Genomic DNA, 8,578 nt, shown 5'->3' on the forward strand with positions numbered 1-8,578 from the left:
CCCCTAAAAATTCCACAGCCGCACTCCCCACAAAGGTTTGGCAATTAAGCATAAGTTCAAAAGAACTCCCTCCATAAAATGTCATCCCCGAAGGAACAACAAAGGAGACCTTACTTTCACAAGAAAAGAAGGATTTCCTTGGACAACCAAATCATATGAAAACATGAATTTGTATCCACAAAATTCAATTGAAATAACCACAAGAGATCCCATGGTTAGTTCAATCGACAAATAACAACCAAATTAATCACAACAAAACCCATGGTTAATTCAATTGGAATACGCAACCAAATTAACCAAAAAAAAAACAATCAATTTAATTGGTCATGCTCAACATAAGAGAAACTTACGGAGTTACAACTAAGTTATTCATAAGAAAATGATCAACTCAGTCGGTTGTGCTCAAACATAAGAAATCTTATGGAACAACACAGTATATGCACAAAAATTGTGGATCGTAGATCGACCAAATACTATGGAATAGACAAGGATTCATTCAATTTTCCATCACTATTTGCACAATGACATATAATAAACTTAATCCTTGTACACAAAATTTATCCTTTCTTTTTATCAAAACATGACATAAAAGGATTTAACTTTTGTAATGTCAAAATTTCATTCTATATTCCATCAATACATTCATATCGACATAATAGAGATAACTTTTGAACAAGTATGGGACAGTCACAGGTTCACGGACGTAAACAACATATCCCATAACAATTTGCAATATATAAAATCATAAAGACTAAAATTGCAAAAATCATCTTCCAAAAACTTAGAATTTGAATAAATAAATCTAAAAACAATGAAGATGAAAATCGTTGGACATAGCTATGTGTAATCACAATAATGGCTATTACAAACCCTAATTATTCTTCTAAAAACATAAGAAAGAAGATTTACTAGACAAAATCAAACCAAAACAAACTCTAAGAGTAATCACAAGTGGTAATTAGAGTTCCGGTACGGAAGCTTCACTGGTACAAGGACCTTCAAACTTGTGAATAACTGTATCAACTGCATCTTCAGAGAAGATATCCTCATTAAGAAGATCCTTAACCTGTGACTTCATGAGAACAAGATCAGTATCAATCTTTTTCAACTCAGTTCGTAACAAGTTAAGATCCTTTACAAAGTTCTCGAGCTTAAGTTGAGTCTTCCCAAGATCAATGAGAAAACCATTAACCACTTCAGCAGAGACCATCTCAGCATTCTCCCGATCTTGATGAGAAAACGCATAATAGCATGAGGCACAGGGTTCGAGTTCGTCTGGCTTAACAAGGGTTCTTTTCTTCTTCAAAACAAACTCCAAATAAACCGAATCATAATTTGAATCGGCTGGTAAATCCCAAGAACATGAAGTAGACCGCATCCTTAAAAGAGCACAACAAAAGTATGCGTACTCTATTGAAGGTTTGGTATTTATTGGTTTTGCAAGAACCAGAATTTAGGGTTTTCAAGTTTGGACAGGGCCAATGTGAAAGAAGGTACACGCACGTGCACAAACTTTCCCTTATGCCAAAAGGTTGCGAAGAAGCTTCGGTAAGTATTTGCTTGATGAGTAAAACACTCAGCTTTCAAAATTTGTTCTCACAGGAGAAAAAATTTAGAGCACAGAAATTTGACACCCTTTTTTTTTCTTGAAGAAGTAAAAAAAAAACTTAAACAAAATACAAGCAAAATACTCATGCAATCAACAAATGTTTATAAGTGATACACCGGCTAAAAGTGATAAGAGGATAGCTCACTAGTACAAAATGACTCTTTAGCCACGCCAAATTGGCGTGTCCATAGGGTTTTAGACACGCCATTTTGATTTGGACTTGGCGTGGTTTCTTCTCGCGTGGTTTTAGGTATGATGGCGTGTCTTAATGCTATTCTATAGCCACGCCTACCTTGCGTGTCTATTGTTGCATGAAATAGACACGCCAAAACCCATAGGCATTGTCATAGAGTGTCCCAAAAACTTAAGTACCGATACCCTATAGACATTCAATTTATTGTTTTAGTGTGTCCATTGGTACCCTATAGACACACAAGTTTCTTTTTGGCGTGGCCATTGTCTCTCTATAGACACACAAGCTTTTTTTGGCGTGGCCATTGGTTATTCTATGGACACGCAATGGTATTTTGGCGTGGCTATTGGTTATCCTATAGACACGCAAAAACAAAAATGGTGTGGCTGTTGGTTACCTATAGACACAAAAGTTTTTTTGGCGTGGCTATAGGTCATCCTGTGGACACGCAATTGTATTTTGGCGTGGCTATTGATTATGCTATGGACACGCAAAAAAAAATGGTGTGGCTATTGGTTACCTATAAACACGCAATTAATTTTCCGGCGTTGCCATTGGCTCTCTATAGACACGCATGACCTGATTTTTGCGTGGCTATATGTGGTGTTTAGGCATATTTGATGCACTCTAGTACCGTCCATGTATTCTAGATTTGGTATAATATGATGTAACTTCGACCGTTCATATTTGAGGCATCTATCACCGTTCGCGTGTAATAATCTATACCGATAATTTTAAACCAAATCGGATGGACAAGATAGGTTTCAAAGATACGTCTTTCACCATCGAATAACCATCTCGAATCGTTCATTTTTTATTATATTTTAAAAAGCTACGAAACATGATTAAATCTCTAACCGAACACGTTGATGAAAGATTATGAAATCTCAATCGTTGAATTGGATACATCTTCCGCCATCCATGTGGCATTATCTCAAGCCTTTAATTCAAAATCAATATTTTCTTTTCAAATTTGATATATTTTAATAAAAAGGCAAATTTATTTACCCAGAATTAACAGAAATTTTATTCCAAATAAGACCTTATCAAATGTTACAAAATAATACTAACAGAAACCTAAAGACTATTTTTTTTTCGAATAATACTGACACTAACTACACCAAAAATCTAGAAAACTTGACAGAGACCACTATAACAGCAATAGTTAACTATGGTGATTTGAACACTAGATAGCATAGCATACATCTTCAGAATGATTCAGTCCCCTTTGAAGTAAACTGCAGTTCCAGCTCGTTAACCCATAGTGTGGCTACAAGAAGAGCCTTGGCTTCAGCATGTTGAGCATCTCACGTTGTGCTTGGGATCGTTTTGGCACCCCAAAAGTTTCCTGCATTATCAAGAAGAATGATACCAATTCTAATAGTACGATTAGATTCTATATAAGAAGCATCAAAATAAATGAGATGGATTCTGGTTAGCGGGAGAAGAGTTCTTTGCTGAGCAATACTATTAGGGTGATGTTCTTGGGTTAGTTCAGACCGAACAGACTACTGACGCTATACAAACTTTAAGGTACTAATAAGATTACGAACCCTGACATGAGACAACAATGACAAATCAAACACATCGGGAAAACCATCACCTTCGTAATAAGCCTTGAATGGAGAAAGTGCAGGAGCACAAAGTTTAGTCTTGTGAAGAATCAAACTACAAAAAAGAAATCCATGCATAAAACCAAATCAATGACTTCGGAACATGATTGCATCCAGTTAAGTTTTCAGAAGAGAGAAGCATCAGTTACCTGTGATTCGAATCACTGAATCACTGTCAAAATGCTCCAGCATATATCTTGTCAGATTGTTGCAACAACCAGCATGAGTCCTTCCTTCACAAAGAGACAAATGCAAACACTCAGCATAAAGTACATCAACAAGCTGAACTCATCCCGCAAACCAAGAAGGAAATAAAAGACAAAGGCTTGAGGAGGAAGTGCTGGAGAAAAGTTTCTGAAACACGAAAATTACAGTTCATAAACTTCTATTGCTCATGCGTATATATCTGTGTAACAGGAAGTAAAAGAGATCTTCAAAATTACCAGAAATCAAGAATTACTATAACAGACGTTTATGCATATGACAGTAGCTTTCACTTACCGAGTGATCATCTATGTTTTGGCCAACCATAACATGGACAGCTATGATTCCCGACCACCAAAGAAACTTCCACATGGCTGCTTGCTCCACCTCGACAACCTGCCTTGAACATTCATCAACCAATACATTTCTGGATATAACTTCCTGAAACATGGTACATTTAGTAATCAAGATAAGATAATAACTGGATAGATGTAGAAGACTTGTGCTATAGACATCCAACCATGCCGCAACAAGTTGCAACTCACTAAAATCACAAAATGCTGACCAAAATCACAGAATTCAGAAAAAGAAACCCACACCTGTTTCAGAATCTTAAAAGAAATTTCTTCAGACAAGCCATTACTAGATCTGGGAATAGGATCATCAGCATCTGTCAATCCTAACAGCAAACCCTAGCTAATCAAGAAAGAAAAATAGAGATTGTCATGACTCATATTCAATCGTACCCCTCTTGGTTGATTATTCTTCTTGTTTTATAAAACACCAGCTTGACTTGTTCTATGACTTCTAGCTCAACAATCAGTCCTACCTTCACATGGAAAGAATTGAAATCGACCCTCATCCATCAAAAGTACCTCAGCCTCGTTGGTTAGCCACCATCACTCTCCTGTGTGCTTCTTTAATCTTCTCCATGACTGCATGTTCTCTGAATTAAACCAAACCAAACACAAAATTAATTTTGCTGCTAAGTCTTTAAAACAGTTGTAGTCATGTTATCAACAACCCAAGGATATGAACTATTGCACCCGAATTAAAGCATAATAGAACGAAAATTGAGCAGGATTCTAACGGGGTCATTTATTTGGTCTCATATTTGATTCAGAAATCGAATAACAGACTTAAACAAGAAAAGTTACGGAACGAAAGGATAATTGCTTCCTAGCTTCTTTATCTCAGTAGTTACTACCAAGGTAAATATTTGATAGTGTTAAATATTTGTGTGCATAAATAAGCAAATCCAAGGTAAAATTCCCAACACCAACACCCCCACCCCCAATTGTATGTTTCTTCCCAGTTGTCATACAAAGGTTAATTTTGCAGCTATGAATCTACACAATTATCTTACATACACATCAAAAATATTAAAAACTAATCCAGCAAAATCCATAAACCAAACGAATCCTAGATTCTCAAAACAGAATCAAACATCAAATTAACAAATCCTAGCAACTAAACAAATCACACAAATCTGAGTAAAAATCCCTAGTTCAGAAACCCAAATCTCATAATCGATAGAAGAACTTAAAATCGAGTAAAACATATCCCAAAATTAAAAAACCCTGGTTCAAAATTGAGTAAAAAAAAACCCATTCAAGAACAAAGATTGAACATCTAAAATAACAAAGAAGAGAAACAAAGTTAGGGTTCGTGAAACTATACCTTTTAGAAGTTCCAGCATCCTTCATCTTGTTCATCAATCTTCATCTGCTAGAGAAAGAGTAATGAAAACACAGTGACTTGAGCAAACCCTTGACCGATTTCAGATGAAGTCGATAGCTTAGACAAAGAGAAGAGTGATTTTTTTACACAAGAGATGAGCGATTTCAGATGAAGTCGATTTTGTTACCAAAAACATCCATATATGAGAAGAAGAAGATCGGGGATTCTTCTGTGTTCGTTCTGGAAGCAAAGGTGGTTATAGTTGTGACTGAGTTAGGGTTTTCGTTTACTCGAGAGAGGCGAGGTTTGGAGATCGTGTGGAAAGAGAAATGAGAGGGGTAGAGGGAAGAAAAGGGAAGTTGTGAACCGCCCGGGATACGATGTGGTCGGGCCACATCGTTTAAGTACGTGGTCCCTCTTTGTTTATTTATACGTATGTTAAATTAGGTTTAAACAAAAAAAGAACTCCTGCTTTTTGTATAAAAAAGACATGAGAAATTGGTTCCCTGAAAATAGCCCCTTCTAAATCCCTCGAAATAACAACAAAACTAACACTTTTCAGGACGTGTCAAACAAATAAGATGGGCCACATACTCGAACGATGTGGTTGGGCCACATCGTAGCCGCTCCAGTTTTTAACATAATGTTTCCACAATGGATCTTACTTTGAAGTTTAATCATATTTGAACGGTAGATATTTTAGGAGTGTTGTGTATAAATTTGGAGCATGGTGTATTCCTGTGGGTAATTTTAAAAAAAATATATTCTTATGATTACATGAATTCCTGCTAAGAATTTCATTTCCTAATAAGAGTTTAATCTAGAGTGAGAAAATGTTTGATTGAATTCAAAACTGCCACTTTTGTGTCCCAGTTGCTTGCTAGAGTCGTCCTCTGTGAACTTAGGTTTCTTCTGAAAAACATAATTAGGTTGCGACTTAAAAACTTCATTTTGGGATTCCTGAAACTAGGTCTAATTATCTTTTACCTGATAGTTTGTATATCATGATCTTGTTCTTATTGATCTTCGAGGTTCTTGTTATCTCGTATCAGGAACGAGATAGATAGAAATCACAAAGTTCTCTTCGTATCAAACTTTGTGATTCCTCAAGATAGATATCTAAATTCTTCTTCGATTTGTTTGGATTCTTATTGAGAGGTGGTTAGCAATCCAGGCTTCTAAGCTAACTAAGTGTAAGTTTTCCTAATTCGTGAGGTTTGATGGACTATGTGTATTGCAAACATATTACCGTATATAGATCAAAATATCAAAAGGTAAATCAAATAGGTTGTTTGTTCGAAGCATATTGGTACCAAAAGTCTTCACTTTAGTTGAAGCAACTCTTAGGCTGTAAAAGACATCAGCTAACAGAATCAGCAATGAGCACGACCGCTACTGAATAGTTCAAGGATCTATAATTTCGATTTACTTGCGATTGTGTTAGGTTTTGTCCATACAGGTTGTCGAACAAAAAAAATTGGTGGTGTACTTGGTACCATCTCCTTTTCACTAAGTATCTTAAATACTACATCCAAGTTTACTCAAATTTACCAGATCATACTCAACTGTACTAGTTATACACCAATTGCATCCAATTGAATTCAGTTTTACACAATTTCACTAGATCATATTCACTTTCACCGATGATCAACCAACTACATCTAATTTTACTCAGTTTCACTAAATCATACTCATTCCCTAAAATTGAGTCCAATTTTTTTTTTTCTTCCAATCTCACTAAATCATACTTACTTCAGCAATTATTCACTTATTATATTAAACCGAGTCTAATATTCTCAATATCACTAGATCATACTCACTTGCCCAAGTTATCCTAAAATTAATTCCAAGTTTACTCAATTTTACTAGATCATGCTCAACTCTACTAGTTATCCACCAATTGAATCCAATTTATTTTATTCCATTTAACTGGATCATAATCACTTTCACCAATTATCCACCAATTAAATCCAACTAATCTCACTATATCATAATTACTTTCAACAATTATTCACCAATAGTGTCAACTTTTGTCCAATTTTACTCAACTTCGCTAGATCATAATGGTTTTCACTAATTATCCACAAATTCTATCCAAGTTTACTCAATTTTATTAGATCATACTCAATTGTACCAATTATCCAAAAATTATATTCAAGCTTACTCAATTTTACTAAATCATACTCAACTATACTAGTCATATTTATTACCTCAAATACCGAAAGGAAAATAAATGCACGTTTAAATTTTGATTGAGATGAAAATATGCATTATATTCAAAAATTATCTTAAAACTACCTTCGAGTTTACTATTTTTATTACAAGATCGTGTTCAACACTAGTAGTTACCCACTAGTTGCATTTAATTGAATCATAATCACTTTTAAAGATTATTCACCTATTGTATCGAACAAAGTGTAATTTTACTCAATATCACTAGATCATACCCAGTTTCACTAATTATCCTAAAATTACTTCCAAGTTTACTATTTTTATTACAAGATCGTGGTAAATTCTACTAGTTACCCAATTGCATCTAATTGAATTATATTTTACTCAATTTCACTAGATCATATTCACTTTCACCAATGATCAATCAATTGCATCCAATTTTACACCATTTTACTGTATCATATATTCACTTTCAACAATTGTGTACCAACTACATCTAGTTGAGTCCATTTTTTCTCAACTTCACTAGATCATAATCACTTTTAATAATTGTTCACCTATTGCATCGAATTAAGTATAATTTTACTCAATATCACTAGATCATACTCACTTTCACTAACTATCCTAAAATTACTTCCAAGTTTACTCATTTTTAATACTCACTTTCTCAGTTTCACTAGATCATACTCGATTTCACTAATTATCCTGCATCCAAGTTTACTCAATTTTAATAGATCATACTCTACTCTAATAGTTATTCGCAAATTATATATTTAAGTTTACTTTATATCGCTGGATCATAATCAACTCAACTAGTTATACTCGCTTTCATTAACTAGCCACAAATTGCATCCAAGTTTACTCAATCTACTATAACATACTCAACTCTACTAGTTATCCACAAATTATATTAAAGTTTACTCAACTTTGCTAGATCATACTCAACTCTGCTAGTCATCCAAAAATCGTATCCAAGTTTACACAATTTTACTATATCATACTCAATTCAACTAATTATCCACCTATTGCCTCCGATAAACATCAATTTTTACACAATTTAACTATTTCATACACACTTTCACTAGTTATGCACAATTCCATCCATTT

General features: G+C 34.5%; 1 long non-coding RNA gene across 5 annotated transcripts; it reads right to left on the reverse strand.

Annotated features, from left to right (window-relative positions):
• Positions 1 to 2,816: 2,816 nt before the first annotated feature.
• Positions 2,817 to 5,641, reverse strand: LOC113336938. 5 transcript variants are annotated; one of them, XR_003354056.1, is made up of 7 exons: positions 5,300 to 5,641; positions 4,449 to 4,565; positions 4,219 to 4,315; positions 3,917 to 4,060; positions 3,565 to 3,769; positions 3,406 to 3,470; positions 2,817 to 3,150 (listed from the first exon to the last, which is right to left on the reverse strand). It is a non-coding gene; the product is annotated as an uncharacterized LOC113336938 (long non-coding RNA). The 5 variants fall into 5 exon arrangements; XR_003354058.1 differs by having other exon boundaries at positions 3,565 to 3,648; positions 4,219 to 4,267; positions 4,366 to 4,565; positions 5,300 to 5,640; XR_003354057.1 differs by having other exon boundaries at positions 3,565 to 3,648; positions 4,219 to 4,311; positions 5,300 to 5,638.
• Between the last annotated feature and the right edge of the window lie 2,937 nt (positions 5,642 to 8,578).

The sequence above is a fragment of the Papaver somniferum genome, unplaced genomic scaffold (assembly GCF_003573695.1).
Source record: "Papaver somniferum cultivar HN1 unplaced genomic scaffold, ASM357369v1 unplaced-scaffold_154, whole genome shotgun sequence".
Taxonomy (NCBI): Eukaryota; Viridiplantae; Streptophyta; class Magnoliopsida; order Ranunculales; family Papaveraceae; genus Papaver; species Papaver somniferum.